At 42.6% G+C, this 17,278-nt stretch overlaps 1 protein-coding gene across 1 annotated transcript in view; it reads right to left on the minus strand.

The window, feature by feature from the left end:
* TGM1 (transglutaminase 1) overlaps nt 1-17,278 on the minus strand; it is a 45,923-nt gene extending 28,645 nt beyond the window's left edge. The window contains exon 1 of the mRNA XM_089479803.1: nt 17,201-17,278. The gene's annotated coding sequence lies outside the window, so the exon portion shown is untranslated. The remainder of the gene's footprint in view (nt 1-17,200) is intronic.

The following is a 17,278-nucleotide window of genomic DNA, read 5'->3' on the forward strand; positions in this document are numbered from 1 at the left end:
GAATCCCACTGTCTCCCTTAAGGCAGGGTGGACCTGCATTGCTCTTTGATTACACCTTGGCAGAGGTAGGACCTGTTTGACAGAGCAATTGGGGATGCAGGAAAATCCCATGGGTTCTTTCCAGGCCGGCCCATTTGCTTCTCTCCAGAACAGAAACTGTGAAGTCCAGGTTTCTAGGAACCTTCACTCTAGTCTACCCAAAAATCCATTTTTCCTTTGGAAATTTATTCAGTTTTAAAGCATAACCTTAACAAAACCAATGATAGTTTGTTTTTGTTTATCATTCTTCTCCACCTGCATTATTAACACTACATGTTGAGTCTCCCTTAGCTGAGATGTTTGAAATCAGAAATGTTTGGGATTTGATTTTGTAAAGATTTTGGAATATTTGCATATACATAATGAGGTGTCTTGGAGATGGGATCCCAGTCTAAACAGGAAATTCATTTACGTTTCATATACAGCATAGACACATAGCCTGAAGGTAATTTTATACACAATATTTTTAATACGTTTGTCCATGACACGAAGTTTATATACACTGAACTATCAGAAAGCAAAGGTGTCACTATCTCAGCCACCAACTGTGGACAATTTTGGAATTTGGAGGATTTTGCATTTTGGAATCCCAGAAGTTGATGACTCAACCTGTATAACAAAAAACATGGTGTAAAACTGGTTATTGTCCAGACCTCCCACTATGATATAAATACTAATGTTGGATTAATAGAATCCATTAAGAAAGTTCAAATTTGCCCTCCCCCTTTCTACTCTATGCCATTCTATATTTATCTGGAATGCTAGTATCTGTTTTGCATCACTAGCATTATTGAAATAAACGGGTATCAACTTACCAGGAAATAAAATGAATCTGGTTTATTTTTTTTCTTTACTCAATAAAATATTATGGGAAAACTTTTCTATAATAGCTATTTACCATATAGGCTGAGTATCCATTATCTGGAATGTAGAAATCCTCAAACTCCAAACTCGTCTGTCTGGGTGGCTGAGATAGTGACACCTCTGCTTTCTGATTCGGTGTACACAAACTTTGTTTCATATACAAAATGATTAAACATTCTGTATAAAATTACCTTCAGGGTATGTGAATAAGGTGCATACGAAACATCAATGAATTTCATGTTTAGACTTGGGTTCCATCTCCAAGATATCTCATTATGTATATGCAAATATTTCAGAATGAGAAAAAATCCAACATTCAAAACACTTCTGGTCCCAAGTATTTCAGATAAGGGAGACTCAACCTGTACTGATTTAAATAAAATACATCTAGTTTAACTTTTTCTTTACTCAAAAAAATATTACAGGGCAATTTTTCCATAATAGCGATTTTCCATATCTTTCTATACTATACAGATAGGAAATAGGTGGAGCTCTCTTTCCTGCCTTGAGCTATTACCAGCTGTGCTATCACAATGCAAAATATTATCACCAGGGTGTTATTATCTCCTTCCAGTAGGCATAGCTCTTAGGATCTGGCATCTTCAATACAAAAGAAAGCACTTGAATAATTCAATTCCAGAAGGAACTGACAATTACTCATCCCCACCATATATGATTTTACACATCTCCAGTAAAAACCTAATCCTGGACCTTAGTACAAATGGGTCTCTCTCATGCCAGCAACAGCAGCACAGAAAAGCAGTGGTTCAACTGGCGGAGCTTCTTCCATCATAACACCACCAGATGAATCCATGCCTGTCATACTTGTGTGACTGTTTCAGCAAAGGAAGGCGTCAACCTCTGGCTACCATCTTACTCCTCTATTAACCACAAGGCTTCTCTGGTCCCTCCTGGCAACCAAGAGCTAAACCAAAAACAGTCTTATCAGTGCCACCATCAAACAGGTAGGCAGTCTCACAGATTTGTCTCCAGAGCCTGGAAAGGTTACTTTGGAACTGCAATGTGCACTCCCTGGGTCTGCGCAAGCCGGGAATCTGCAAAAATGCACCCAGCAGCTCAGGGCCACAATTTCCCTGAACCAGGAACGGAATCCCAGAGAGTCCTCCAACATGTTGGACCACAACTCCCATCAGCCTCTTACCTAGCATAAGCGGTGTGTTGAGTATTGTAGTACAATAACACAAGGAGGGCCACATGATTCCCAAGCTTTCTTCGTTTTCTCCTGGCTTATAACATAAATTTGGAAGTGCTATGTTTTTGGATTACAACTCCCACAATCTGGTAGGATGTAGGAAATTATAGACCAAATACAGAAATTTCCCAAGCTTTGCTTGTCAATATATAGATATGTACGCACAGCCTACAACTTGGGAGAGGCAGGCTCAAGTTTCCACTGAAAAATGAAAGCCCTTGGATGACTTTTGGGCCATCGTTATCACTCAGTCTGGCCAACCTTGCAGGGCTGCTGTGAGGCTAGCATAAGGAGACTTGGAGGAAGAAAGGCAGGATATTAACGTAGGGAATTACGACCAGTTAAACACAGCCACAAAAACACTGACAGTCTGTATGGCAACCCTGTTTCACATCAGACCTTTATCAGCGGTGATAACGTTCCTGTGAGATCCTTCCTCAGCCAGAAAGAATGCAAGATTACTCTCAGCCTTGGCCTCTCTCCAGCTGACCCTTATTATTTATGGGGCCATCCCTGACTTAAACAGGGATTTCCCCTGGCTCCAGGATACAACACTGAGGCTTCTGTTTTCTTTTACTTCTCTATAAAAAATTATCAGGGTTGGCCTTTCTTAGACCGGAGCTCAAAAAGACTGAATTGGCCATAAATCTGTACAAAACCAACCCAGTTCCTTCTGGAGATATCTCAGGTTCACAGTCTCTGTGTTCTCTCTGTCTAAACTGTATGGTGGGAACTGCACAGCCTCCTGGATGTTGTTGACTTGCAGCTCCTAGCAACCCCTAGAGCCATCCTAGCTAATGGTGAGGATGCTGGGAGGTGCAGTCCAATACTCCCTTCCTAAATTCAAAGATACAGCCATGTTAGTCTATAGAATCAGTATGTAGAAAGATCTTGTAGCACCTTTCAGACTAACTGAAAGAAAGAAGTTGGCAGCATGAGTTTTCCTAGACTTAAGTCTACTTCCTCAGATGCATTTGGACCAAAGGTGCTACTGCTCCCTTCCTAGAGTTCTTCTGGATTATAACCAAAGTTTAGAGAGGATGAAACTCTTTGTAGGTTACAAATCCCAGAGATTCTGGGAGCTGTAGCCCAAAAAAGTTACATTTCCAATTTATGATGATATTTCTCTTCCTCACTTCTGTAACACTTCTTGGATCTCAGCCTTCCCTCTTCTAAACCAGGAGGCTTCGCTCGCAGTGGAAACAGACTCTGACCAGTTGTGCCTTCCAGTAAATTCTGTTTGTACAAACACACAAACTTCAGTCTTTAGGGGTGCATCGGTGTTAGGTATGTGTGTTGTTTTGCCTTTAAGTCATCTCTGACTGATGGTGACCCTAAGGAGAACCTATCAAAGGGTTTTCTTGGCAAATTTCTTCAGAGGGGTTTGCCATCCTCGACACTGTAGAAATAATGAAGTTTGACACCAACTGCCATGAGTCCATCCTACAGAATTCTAGGATTTATAATTTTGTAAGACACCAGCACTCTTTGGCAGAGAAGGCTAAAGACCTTGTAAAACTGTAAATCCCAGGATTCCATAAAATAGACCTACAGCACAAAGTGATGTCAAACTGTATTATTCCTACAGTGTGGAAGCACACTTAATCCCTGGACCTTCCCACCCCACTTCTTGATGCCTCTCAGATGTGTTGCATTACAACTCCCATCTTCCCCAGCTCTTACAGCCCAGGTCTCCTCTTTGCTCTCCCTTCCCTTGTTCAAAAATTCCTGGCTGAGGAATGGGGATGGAAGCACAAAGGTCATCTGGGGAATGGAAAGAGCAGCAGATCTCTGCTCTAGCCCTCTGCCCCAACTGTCAGGAGTTCAGATGACGGCAGATATTTGGAGCACAAGGGGAAAGAGGGACAGACATGTGTGGCAATGGATGAGAGAAGGGGAAAGAAAGAGACAAAGGAAAGTCCTGGGAGTGGATGAGAGAGCGGTTGCAAACAGCAGGCATGAAGAAAGTAAACAACTCTACTTGGATAAACTAGTCTCACGTGTGATAAACACTCAAGTTGCAGCTGTCCTCATCCTTGAGCAATGACTCTGTTGGCTGGTACAGAGTGAGTGGTCATGCAGTGAGCTTTAAAGTTGAGTGGAGTCTTGATCGCGGATGTCTTTTCCAAATCCCACTTGCCACTTTTCATAGAATTAGAGAATCTGGGATCCTTAAGGCCATCTAAGAGAACCAGTGTGGTCTAATAGTTTGAACGTTGCCCTAAAACTCTGGAGAGCGGTGTTTGAATCCCTGCTCAGTTCTGGAAACCCACTGGTGACCCTGGGCAAATCACAAAGGAAACCCAAAAGGAAATCGTGCCAAGAAAACCATGATAGGGTCACCATAAATCAGAAATGACTTGAAAGCACACAACAACACACACAAGGGTCACCTAATCTAATTTCCTACCACAACACTACATACAATCCTGTATCACAACAACAAAAACTCTCTTTGTCTAAGAATCACACTGGATCTTTGCAAGCTCAGAAAGGATCCTTCTGCAGACTCCCGGCCAGTGTGGCCCAAAACGTATTCTTTTTTACTGTTTCTACATTTGGAACCTATAGCCTAATGTGGAAGCAATCGAGACCCTTAAAAAAACAAGCGAACAGTCAAGCCTATACATACTTTGAAGTAAGCCCCACTGTTTTAAAATGCCTAGAAAAATATGAATAAGCATACACTTTGTACTTAAAATTCCAGGTCTACCCTTCAGTCAAATGACATAATAGCAGAAAATAAGACTGCAGCCTAAATATCATAAAGGGCCATGATCCCATCTGATCTCGGAATCTAAGCAGGGTCAGCCCTGGTTAGTTCTTGGATGAGAGAACCCAAAGAATCCCAGGGGCTGTAGGGTATATTTCAGGAGAAGGAATTGGCAAAGTCGCCTGGATTCCTTGCCTAAGAAAATCTTATGATATTCATGGGGTTGCCATAAGTCAACAGGCAACTTGATGGCACACATACAAGAATGTAGATGTGGAAATCGGGGACGGGGGTTATAAGTTTTAAATTCTCCTAAGGAACCCCAAATTCCCTGCCTGTTGAAATCTAACCTCTAGTAAGAAGTTAGATTTAAACTCTTTTTCATGAGGTGTGTTTTCTTCCAACTCTATGATTATATGATGCTTTGATTCCATGAAAGGAGCTTTTTCCTTTCTTTACTCAGCTGAATAGTCAAAAAGCTTTCAGATTTCAAGACAAACGTCTGTATTACCTTGGACAACAAATTGCGGAAGGAAACAGGCATGTAACGGCTAGCTAGCTGTTGAAGGGAGGTATAATAATGTGATAAATGAAGGAGATATTTTTGTGGGGAGAACAGAAAAAGACAAATCAGAAAATCTTTGCTCAGAGTAGTAGCACCGGCTTCTTCTGGGTTTGGTGGTTGTTTGCCTGGGTGTGACATAAAAACCCTTTTCTCTTTCAGCAAGATCAGTGGGGTGTTGGTATTTTATTTTTTTACTATAAATGCAAGGACCATTGAGAGCAGTAGGCTGGCAGGTTTTCAATTTGGTCCAGAGATTTAAGAAGTTATTCTTTTTTTTTTTTGGACTATATCTCCCAGAAGCCCCCAGCCAACATGGTTATTCACTCCTGTAATCTCTCAACTGGAAACAACCCAGTCCTTTAAAAAGCAAAGAGGAATAGTTAAACTATATGTGCTTACTCAGAAGTAAGTCCCACTGTATTGCGCATGACCATGGTAACCATGATAGTTGGCTGATTTTAGGAAAGTGTCCCCCAAAGTAAACTTTCTAAGCTCTGAGACTGACCCAGAGTTTTTCAGAAGTCACATCCTCCTTTATTATTTCTGCATTCCAAAGCTGATATTTTACAAACATATTTTGAGGCTTGAGCATTTTTCACACTCACTTTAAGTCCCCTGACTCCATCATACAGAATCCTGGAATTTATAGTTTGGCGAGGTATTTAGCAATCTTTGCCACACAGGTTTAGTGACGCAGCAAACTAAAAATCCCAGAATTTGGCAGGAGGCATCCATGGCAGCTAAAGTGGCATCAAAATGGATTGTGAAAGTGATGGAGAGAACAAAATGCCCTTGCACACCCATAAAGAACTGTTGTTTTTGCTGTGGGACCTCCTCTGTGGTCACTCCTTGGAAATCTGTTCTATGGGAGGTCTAGTTGGCTCCTTCTTCCTTCTTTGCCTCCCTGCAGGCAAAGCCCTTTTTAATTAGGCAGGCCTTTCAGTCTTAAATTGTGGGGCAAAGAAAGGCGTTTGAAAGTGGTGTGCTGTGCTTTTATCTTTTAATCTGTGTTTAAGTGTATATTAACCTGTGTTAACCATCTGCTTTAAAAAAACATCATTGTTGTTTAACTGTTTTTTAATTTTAGTAAACTAGCATTTTCGCTAAATGCTTATTTTAAATTATTGTAAGCTGCTTTGGGTCCCAAGATGGGCGAAAGGTGGGGTATAAACTCAACAACAACAACACTGTTGTTCCAGTAGCCATAGGTTCTCTAGGAACAATTCTAATTGGACCGGCAAAGGCCTTTAAATGAAATTACCATAGAAAGCATCACAATTGTACAATGGCAAAAAGAAACAATATTGGTATCTGCCACATTATCCAACAATGCCTCACACTGTTTCCTAAAATACTTGAACAGAATCTGAATTGTTGATGGTCCAAATGTCCAATCTGTAATCTGTGACAAGTAAACTGTGAAACCAACAATAATTCCCTTGCCACCAGAACAGAACTAGAGAAATTAGGTACTTTTGTTTATAGATATGTGGCCAGAACATACCTTAAGAACTCACCTTCCCTGTGCATCTTTCTGCATTAAATGCATGAATTTCCTTTTCCAATGTATGTTTTCAAGGGCAATTAATGATCTCTTATTTATCCCTGTCTTCCTATAAAGGTCTTTCTGTGCAAAAGCAGATGAAAAAGACTCCACTTTTGGTGGAACATCCTCACTGTGGCCTTCTTCCCAACATGTATTTCATTTATAGGTTTTTAAACATTTGTATCATTCCCTGTCATTAAATATGGCCTTTCAGGAAATCTTAGAACAGCACACAGCCTCAACCATGCTCTGTCTGGATGTGTTCGATTACGAACCCCATCATCCACAGCTAGACTATGAGACTTGTAGTCCAGCCCATCCAGGAGGGCAAAAGTTTGCCGAAGCCTGCCTTACAAAATCTGTTAAGACTCCATAAAGTGATAAGCCAACCCACAAGTTACAAAGCAATTATTGCCAACAATAAAAGTGATAAATCTTTCATGTTAAACAAAAACTGCCCTCCAAAAGGCTCAAGATTTATTACTTGAGGAAACATGATGAAATTAGTTCTCAAACAATAGTAAAATGTAACAACCGGTAGTCATAATAAGTAAACAAACCAAATTACTAGCCACCAAAAAAGGCATTTGTCCATTGATTTAAAATACAACAGAGACAGTGCTAAGGAAGAAGTTAATAAATTTGAGTACAAGAACAAAAATACTTTCTTGCCAGTCACCAGACATCCAAAGGCACTCTAAGAAAGAAATAATAATAATAATAATAATAATAATAGTTTGATAGGCCAGTTCCTATGAGAAAGCCAGTCCTTTGGATGCCCTGCTTCCCAGACTGTTGGAGTACAGGTCCCATGATCCTGTCCTGGCTAAGGATGATGGGGATTTGAGTCCAACATCTCAAGGCCACATGTTCCACTGACCCTGGCTTAAGGATAGATGAGTCAAACCCAGAATTGCAGAACAGGTAACAAACTGGAAACTGTAGCCGGAATTTTTTTGAAGTACAGTACAGCACAAGAGAGGCTATGAGTGGGAACTGCAACAAAAAGGTTGCAGCGCAGAAAGTGCGGCTATTGTGGATTCCTGACATTCCATTCCATTCCATTCCTGCCTCTCCCTGGTCTATGGCTGTGGCCTCCTTGGGCTGTTTTTGGGTGTCCCACCTTGCCCCCAAGCTTCTCCAAAAGTTGTCCTGCTGATAACATGCCTCATTTCTGTGTGGGTAATGCTGATTTGGCTGTGTAAGCAATAGGACTCCTAGTTGGAATGTCAGAAATACCAGCAATAATCATTATTTTTTTAAACAGTGTCATCAATCCGCATGCAGAGCATTGCACAGAAAAGGAGTACATGTTCTTTGCCCCAAAGAGTTTATGGTGTAGCCAACATTTTCATCTCCCTTATGAGGGATGCACCTGTCTTTGCAAAGTCACTGCCATTGTTTTGTATCTTAAAAGCCAGAGCTTCAGAATGTTAGTGTTTTGGAGCAACTCTTAGAATCCACATCAGGAAGTTATAAACCAAAAAAAGAAACTTGTCTGAATTCCATTTTCAGTTAGTTGGGAATAATAATACCATCATAATGCTACAGACAGACACCAACATGTGATACAAAGCACACCTACCTAGAAAGGCCACATAATCCATGTAACTAAACACTAACTAAACTACTTTTGGGGACTGAAGTTATTCTTCCTTTAGATTAGAAGCTATGCCTTAGTGCTGCCACAAAAGAGAAAGTTGGTTACAAGGAACATGCTATTTCTAATGTCTGCAGCAAAAGGACAACACCAAGTTTATTGATTAGTCAGCTGACCATATCAATGGAATTCACATCAGACATATTTCTAATGTGTTACATCCAAGCCAAATATATATGAAATGCCAGGATTTGTAGTTTTATACATTTGATCACATCTTGGCCTTGCCAGCTAGAGAATTTTGGGAGCTGTAGTCCAAAACAGGATATTTCCTAAGAACTGCTGTTATGCAATATGGAATGAGGCATCACTGCTATAGCTTTGCTTTCCAAGAAAGTGGGATAAGGGGAGGGGGGTTGAATCTGTTCTGTGTTTAAGTCCAAATTTAAAAGAGCCTATCTAATGCTCTGGACCAATTGGCACCTTATGACTTATGGTAATCCTAAGGCAAACCTATCATGGAGTTTTCTTGGCAAGATTTGTTTAGAGGGGGTTTGGCATTGCCTTCTGCTGAGGCTGAGAGAGTGTGACTGGCCCAAGGTTCATCCAGGTTGAGCAGGAATTCAAAACTCGGTCTTTCAGACTCCTAATGCAACACACAAGCCATGACACTATGCTGGCTCAGCCAGCTTGCTTTCTTTCCTTTACCAGAGCATTGAACTGACCAGTGCCTGGGTGCCACTTGTGCCACGTGCTTGAATTGCCTTGTCTCTCATTGCCACAGGAATGCTGCTATCCTTTCGGCTTTGGGCAGATGAAGCTGTTGACCAGCTTATTTATGCAACAAGATCACACAGACTGATAATAAGAAATGCCATGATAAACAAGCTGCAATGAGACATTGGAATCTGCAATACAGTGGACCCTTGTTATCTGCTGGGGTTTGGTTCCAGAAATATTAATTATTAATTATAATATTATTCCAACATATTCTAGTCATGTAAGCTGCCTTGACTGCTGCAGCGGAAAGGCAGGGTATAAGAATAAAGTTTATTTATTTATTATTTATTAATAACAAAATCTGTGTATGCTCAAATCCCATTAAATACAATAGCATAGAAAACGGTGTCCCTTATATAAAATGGGGGAAAAATCAAGTTTTGATATTTGAAATTTATACATTTTGAATATTTTCAAACCGTGTATGCTTGAATCCATGTATAAAAAATCAGTGTATAAGGAGGGCCAACTGTATATCTATATTGATATCTATATCTAATCTTAAAATGATTTGCCACCTGCAAAGAATTGGTGGGAACATAAACTTGACTTTGGTCCAAAACACACTATTATCCAGTTTGAGACCACTTTAACTGCCCAGGATCAATGCTAGCTTAGGGAGTCTGTTATGAGTTGTAGTCCAAAGAGGCAGTTTTCGCAAGCTCTGGCATGGAGGATGAATGAATGGACGCAAGGCTCTTGGGCTGTGGAATGCAGAGGTATGCACTCATGGGGAGTGAACCTTTGGGAATATCCCTGCCCAGGAAAAAATGTTGCTCATCTTCCCTTGCGCCTCACCTTGCCAGGGACCCAATGGGGACTGGCTCCAATGTGGCGGTAATGCCCAGGTGTGCGCATATGATGCAGCATGGGGCAGAGCTGCCTGTGAGGAGGCCGGCCGGTTTTGCTGGCTGGGGCAGGTGCAATTGAGTTTCTGTTTAAGCCATTACTTGGAATGAGGCAACAGCGGAGCAAAAACCCTGGAGCCAAAATCTCTCGCATCCCCAATTCAATAATGACACCAATTTCTAGAGTCACACACTTTTCTCACCTTGTAAGGCCCTGTACCACTTTAAAGAAAAATACAATTTTTGCTGTTCTTGTATTATTTTTAGCAGTTGGCTTTTATAGTATCTCTCTTCTGTAGTAAACCCCTTTGAAGTATTTTTTAAAAAGGAAAAATCGGTATACAAATGTTTGTAAACAATGAGTGAACAAATACATCATAGCCCAGCAGGCAGAAATCCAAGTGATGAAGCTTTCTCTGCACTAAGGGAAGCCACACCAATTGAATTTCTGCCCATTATCCCATTGCTAAAAAGACTGGAAATATATATTTCTTTTTTGTTGTGGGCCTTCAAGGCCATTCTCATTTATGGTGAGCTTCTGCTAGGGTTTTCTTGCCAAGGTATATTCTGAGGAGTCCGCCTTTCCCTTCCTCTGAGGCTGAGAGGATGTGACCTGCCCAAGGTGATCTGGAAGGGTTCACTGCTGAGGAGGATTCAAACTCTGGTTTGTATTTGAACCCTGTCAGAGCCCTAGGGTGCAGCCATGCTGCAGAATTAAAGCACTTTGACATCACTCTATCTGCCATGACTTATGCTGCAAAATCCTGAGGTTTGTAATTTGGTGAGGTATTAAGTCTGAGCGCTCTGGTGCTTCACCAAACTATAAATCCCAGGATTCTGTCAGATAAACCATTGCAATTAAAATGGTGTCAAGCTGCTTTAATTCTGCAGTGTGGTTGCACCCCTAGTCCAACACAGAAACCACTATACCATGCTGTCTCTCATCTATCTATCTATCTATCTATCTGATAACACACGAGGAGCAAAACCGTTTCTCTGTAAGAGGATCTTCATGTAGACAAACTGGCACCATCTAGGCTCAAGTCAAGAGGGAAGTATATCAGCAGCAAGCAAGGGGGAAAACCAAGGTTTAGAAAGTTCAAAACCTCTTTTTAAAGAGGAAAGAAACTCTGGAGGAGAAGGGACACCCCCAATGAGGACTCAGAATGGCCAGTGGGCAACCGAATATTGGCTATTGACTGGAGGAGATGAAGGCGGAATGGAATATCCTGAAAAGGACATTGCTGACTGGCTGGAAGCCTGAACATAAATGTTCCGTACTGCAAGACAGTGTTGCAGCGTTGACAAATCCTCTCTGAAGAAATCTTGCCAAGAAAACCCCCTTGCCTTAGGTTCACTATAAGTCAGAAATGACTTGAAGGCCCACCACAACAACAAAATGTGCAAATTTTGTGTAAAATGACCTAAAATTCAGGGGTGGGTTTTTTGGGGGGGATTATAGCTCCCATAGTGGACATGCTGGCTGAGGGATTCTGGGAACTGTAGTCCTAAACAGTAACTTTTCCACATTCTGTAATAAACCCAACAAGAGGGCCTCTTTTTCCTCCCCCAGGGCAAGGAATGGAAAGAGCAACAGAATCAAGGAAACACTATGCCCAGGTTGTCAGACGTGTTTATTGTTTTAGTTTGATGGTTGCCTTCATATTTTTATTATACACACACACACACATACACACACTGCAAGCAGTACTTTGTGGTCAGAGAGGTACAGCAGACCTGCTCTTAAAAAATGAATCAATAAATAAACCCTGGCAAGGCACTGAGAAGGCAACCAGCGCAATCCCCTCAATCCCTTTTCATCTCTGCAGTTGTTGCTGTATGCCTTTGCCTTCCTTGGAGGCTGAGAGAGTGTGACTTGGCCAAGGTTTGCATGGCCACACAGGGATTCAAATCCTGTCCTCCAGTGTCACCGTCCAATGCTCAAACCACTACATCCACATCTCTGAAGAGCCTGTCTTAATTCCAGACCGCTATTCCTAAATCACAGGGAGTTGCAAGAAAGGAGAGAGTGTTCCTGTGCATGCACAAAACACATTGCCACTGAGTTCACCTCACAATATACGATCCAGGCCAGAAACCTTGTTTTCCCTGCCTGGCCTGACAGAGCTGCCTCTATTTCAAAATTCGCCAGTCATGACCTTTCCCAATTGGATGGTCTCCAGGGGGGTTAGACTACAATTCCCACAATCCCCAGACAGTGGTAATCTGATACATCTACAGTGGGAAACATTAACTGCATTGATTATGTTGGGACTTGTAGTCTAACAACATCTAGAGGGCTGCATGGTTCACAGTCCTATACTGCCATGTTATGCCAAACTTCAAATGTGCTACATAAAGTGTGCCAACCATGACACCCACCTGGTGTTGTTGCACTTTAAATCCCAACATGCCTCACCATTGGTCATTGGTCATGCTGGCTAGAACTGCTAGGAGTTGTAGTTCAGCAACATCTGGAGCAACATCTGCACTATTCCCTTCTGTGTAACTATCTACAGAATTCAAAGATTATCTACTCCCTCTTTACCAGATACTCAAAATCCAGTACTATTGTCTATTTCCGCTGCTTACCCTTCATCTTGTGTCCGTTCACTCCCCAATTCTCAAAGTACTGTGGATTGTGATAGGGTGGCATAGTGGTTAGAGAGTGTCACACTCTCCCACTGTCCTGATTTGGCTGGGGCAATCCTAACATTAATTTTCTGTACTCCCATTTCCCCTGCTGCTTCTAGAAAATGTCCTGGTTTCCCGCTCCTCCTTGCATTTCTCCCTTTGTCCTCAGCATACTTCAATTCCTGCAAAGTGGGTTCAAAAGCCCAAGAATATTTTGCACTCAACCCAGCAAGAAGAGGAGAGACAAATCTTGACCTTCCCAGTAGACTAAAGGAAACTGCTGTGGCTTCTCCCAACCTGTGTGTCCTTCCTTTTAAATAACTTCTGCCTTCTTGACCGCATTCTGATCTTGCTTGCTTGCACTTGTCCTGTTTTCCATCTATGAAAGGTTTGAGGCTATGCAGTGTTTGCCAGAGACTTGAGAGATCCATCCAGATCCGAACCCCATTTAATCATGAAACTCTAGGTGATCTTAGGTCAGCCTTTCTCTCTCTCTGGCTGCATCTGCACTGGAGAAATAATGCCATTTGACACCACTTTCACTGTCATGGCTCAATACTATGAAATTCTGGGATTTGTAGTTTGTTGTAGCACCAGAGCTCTCTGACAGAGGAGGCCAAATAAATCACAAAACTACAAATCCCTGAATTCCATAGCATGGAGCCATGACAGTTAAAGCAGTGTCAAACTGCATTATTTATGCAGGGCAGATGCAGCCTCTCTTGCTTTCAAAGTCTTCCTTTGCCTCCCTCCCTTTGCTTGTTCTACCTCACAGGTTATTGTGACCAGAAAGTAGGGAGAAAAATAGAAGCCTACACACCTTTGAGTTAATTGCCAGAAAAGTGTAATAAATAATGTCCCAATCTGACTGCTTTCCAAATCTACCCTTTCCAGTCCCAAAACTATCCATAAAGTCAACATTATTTTAATTTTAAAAAACGCCCCTCAATCCCCTTTCCTCAGCCTATTTTCATGTCACACCCAGAAAAACCCTGAGCTTTTAAAGTCCTTGCTCCGCTGGGGTACATCCTCAAATGGCCTCTGCAATCCAGTCTTGTTTTAGCCTAACCTCTGCCTTGGAGGGTTGTTGTAAATTAAAAAAGTATTGAAGCGGGATCTCATAACATCACCTGTATCACCGGCATCATAAGTGCCAGAAGTGACAAACAGAGGGGGGGGGGGGAACCCTGATGAGATGCTTCAAGGCTGATGATCTCCCAAGGATCAGCTTTCCTGGCTACACTCTATTCCTTCAGTGACACACACACTTGTCACTTTTTTGGTGGCTTCCTGGATTCAGCAGCCCCAATTCTCTTAGCACACCCCAAAATGGTGGCAGATGTTCCACAGGATCACCAATTTTTAAACAACCCATAAACTTCTCAGTGGGTTTCATTTCCCCTGCCAACCAAGCCAAAAGAACTAGTGCCACCCAACTGCATGCCCTGCCAGGTGGACATTCCTTGACCAGCCAGAGCTGTCTGGGACTGCCTCAAGGTATTTTGCTGCCTGAGCAGAAGGACATGAATGATGATGCCCTTTTACAAGATCACTGGAGAAACAGATTTCAAGGTTGGCATGCTGGCTTAGTAGGTACAGAGCAGGATGCCTGGCAAACCCAGCTTCTGTACTTTGGTACTATGCCATCTTCTGGGATATGGTGCCCATGGCAGGCACCTAATAGTTAAGCAAGCCCTTGATCTCTCTGCACAAACCTCCATGTGATAAACACCAAGGATACCAATCTTTTGCCATGTTTCTCCTCTCTCTAGATGTCCAAATTGGCCATTTCTTGAGGCTTCAACCCACTCTTTTGAAAGCACTAGAACCCACTCTAAAACCCTTAGGGAAGTCTCTTCAAAATGGATGCAGCTATGTGAAAACAACACTCCAGAATTCCTAGATAAGGCTGGAAATCTCTTTAGATACCGTCTCATAAATCTGAACCCCACCTAATTCTTGGTTATTTTGACCAAGTGTTCTTGTACTTGATCATTGGACCATGATCCCCTTCCTTTTTTGCCCGCTCCCACTTTTCCCTTTAACACCAGCACCCCAAATATTTCTAGCATACATACTTCCAGATCATACAGATCTCTTCCACTCCCCATGAAAATACACTCCTGAATCCTATTTCTAACCCTTCTTAGGTCCCCTTGATGCACACCAAGACTACAAATCCCCACCCAGTACTGTACTTTTTTCTTTCCCCAACCTTCTTCCCAATATTTCCCCCAAACCCTTCAGGCATATATTTTCCCATCCATTTGTGGCTGTACCTTTCTCTCCTCAAACTCATCTGCCTTCCATTGATTCTCCATTTGTCACCCTCCTCTCCACTGATCTTCTAGCAGCACTTCTGTCTTTCCCCCTCAAAACATTGGCAGTGAAAATTTAGGGAGTGGGGACACACCCAATAATAAAATAAACTAGATCAAGAAAAGGAGTCAGGTTATCTCTGATAGGAACCAAATTCAAGGCTAAGGAATAAACATTTTTGGATCATGAAAATGTGGCAAATGTGGCAAGTGTTCAAGTTCAGCAGAACTCTTCTTCATAGCTATATAATCCAGGGAACTAGAGAAAAAGGCACATATTTAAAAAAAAATCTCACCAGATTTTGCCAGTTTCAGAGATCAATCTCTAGGATTTTGAAGGGAATGTCTTTCTTTCAGGACTCTAAAGATTCTTCCTCAAAATCCATCTTTCCTTTCAACCCATAGATCTTCATTTCTCACTCCTGGCATCAATGCCCACACATGGTCTGGCACACAGTCAGCCCTTCGTATACACGGATTTTTTATACACGGATTCAAGCATCCACAGTTTGAAAATGTTCCAAAAAAGTATAAATTTCAAATATCAAACCTTGATTTTCCAGTTTTTATAAGGGACACCATTTTGCTGTGTCATTATATTTAATGGGACTTGAGCATACATGGATTTTGTTATCCACGGGGGTCTTGGAACCAAACCCCGGTGTATAACAAGGGTCCACTGTATCTTGCTTTTTTCTGACTCTTGAGACAGAGTTAGGAAAACTTTGTTTTTGGGAGGGTGGGTGGGAGCAGTTTAGGATCAGAGTTTCCCTATAGAGGGGATTCTGAAGGATTTGGGAGAATAAATCCCCTAAAGGGATTCTGATAGATTTGGGACTATCAAATTCCCCAGGACAGTTCTGGGAGCTGAGGTCACAAAAAAGGAACTTTCCTCAGGTCTACTATCTTGTCCCCCTAAAAACCGCTTCTAGGAGATTTTGGACCCGAAATCCCCTAAAGGGGCATTAGGGGAATTGTTGCATACTTCTGCTATGACTATCATTATGAATACTAATGGAATTCCCCTCAGCGCTGCTCTCTCTCAGGCCCCGCGTCCTGGGATCCTCTTTCCCTTTCTCTTCACAGATGGTGGGGGATTTTGGATGGCAAATCCCCCATCAGCACATTTTTGGTTCTGTGCTCCACAAACAACTACAATAGAACTTTCTCCAACACTGTTTTCTCAGGCGCCTTGTCCTTTGGACTACAGATCCCGGGGATCCTGGAAGTTGTGATACACACACACAAACACGTTGTTTTCCTCCGCTCTGCTTTGCTCTGGCACCTTCTCTCCAAACCTTCCTTTGCTTTCCTCTCATAGAAGTGTGGGAGATGTGGGGCTACAAATCCCTCAGTGGGGATACTGGGAGTTGTGGTCCACACATAGGACAATTCTTGCCCTGGTTCTGCTCTCTCAGGTACCTTGCCCTTTGGATTACAACTGCCACCCCAATGAGGGATTCTAGAAGTTGTGTTAAAGACACATGTACAACATGACTTTCTTCAACTGAGCTAGCTCAGGAACATTGTCCTTTGGACTACAAATCCCATAAGGGGGGTGCTGGAAGTTGTGGAACACGTACATAGACAGCATAACCTTCCCCAATTCTGCTCTCTCGAGCATCTTGTCCTTTGGACTACAAATCCCCCAGTGAGGAATGCTGTAAGTTTTGGTACATACACATGATCCCACATTACTTTCCCCACCTTGTCCTTTGGACTGCAAATCCCCCAATGGGGGCTCCTGGAAGTTGTGCTTCACCCACACAATACTTTCCCCAACTCTGCTCTCCCAGGTACCTTGTCCTTTAGACCACAAAACCCTAAAAGTGGGGTGCCGGGAGTTGTGGTCCACACACCCACATCCCTCTTCCCAGCTCTTCTTTCGCAGGCACCTGGCCCTTTGGACCACAAGTTCCCCAATGGGGGATTCTGGAAGGTGCAGTACACACACACACACACACACACACACACACACACACAGAGTCCAAGCCCTGCTCTCCTCCTCCTCCTCCTGCAGCCCTGGCATGAAGCCCAGCTGCCCTCTGCCCTGCCCTTGCCCCGGACCCCTGGCACCCACCTGCCACAGTCAGGAGGAGCAGCAGCAGCTGCAGCGGGAGCAGAGGCGAGGGAGAGCTGCTCCGGTCCGGGCTGAGCC

The sequence above is a fragment of the Sceloporus occidentalis genome, unplaced genomic scaffold, assembly GCF_023333645.1.
Source record: "Sceloporus occidentalis isolate IW3139 unplaced genomic scaffold, rSceOcc1.0.p SCAF_14, whole genome shotgun sequence".
Classification (NCBI taxonomy): domain Eukaryota; kingdom Metazoa; phylum Chordata; class Lepidosauria; order Squamata; family Phrynosomatidae; genus Sceloporus; species Sceloporus occidentalis.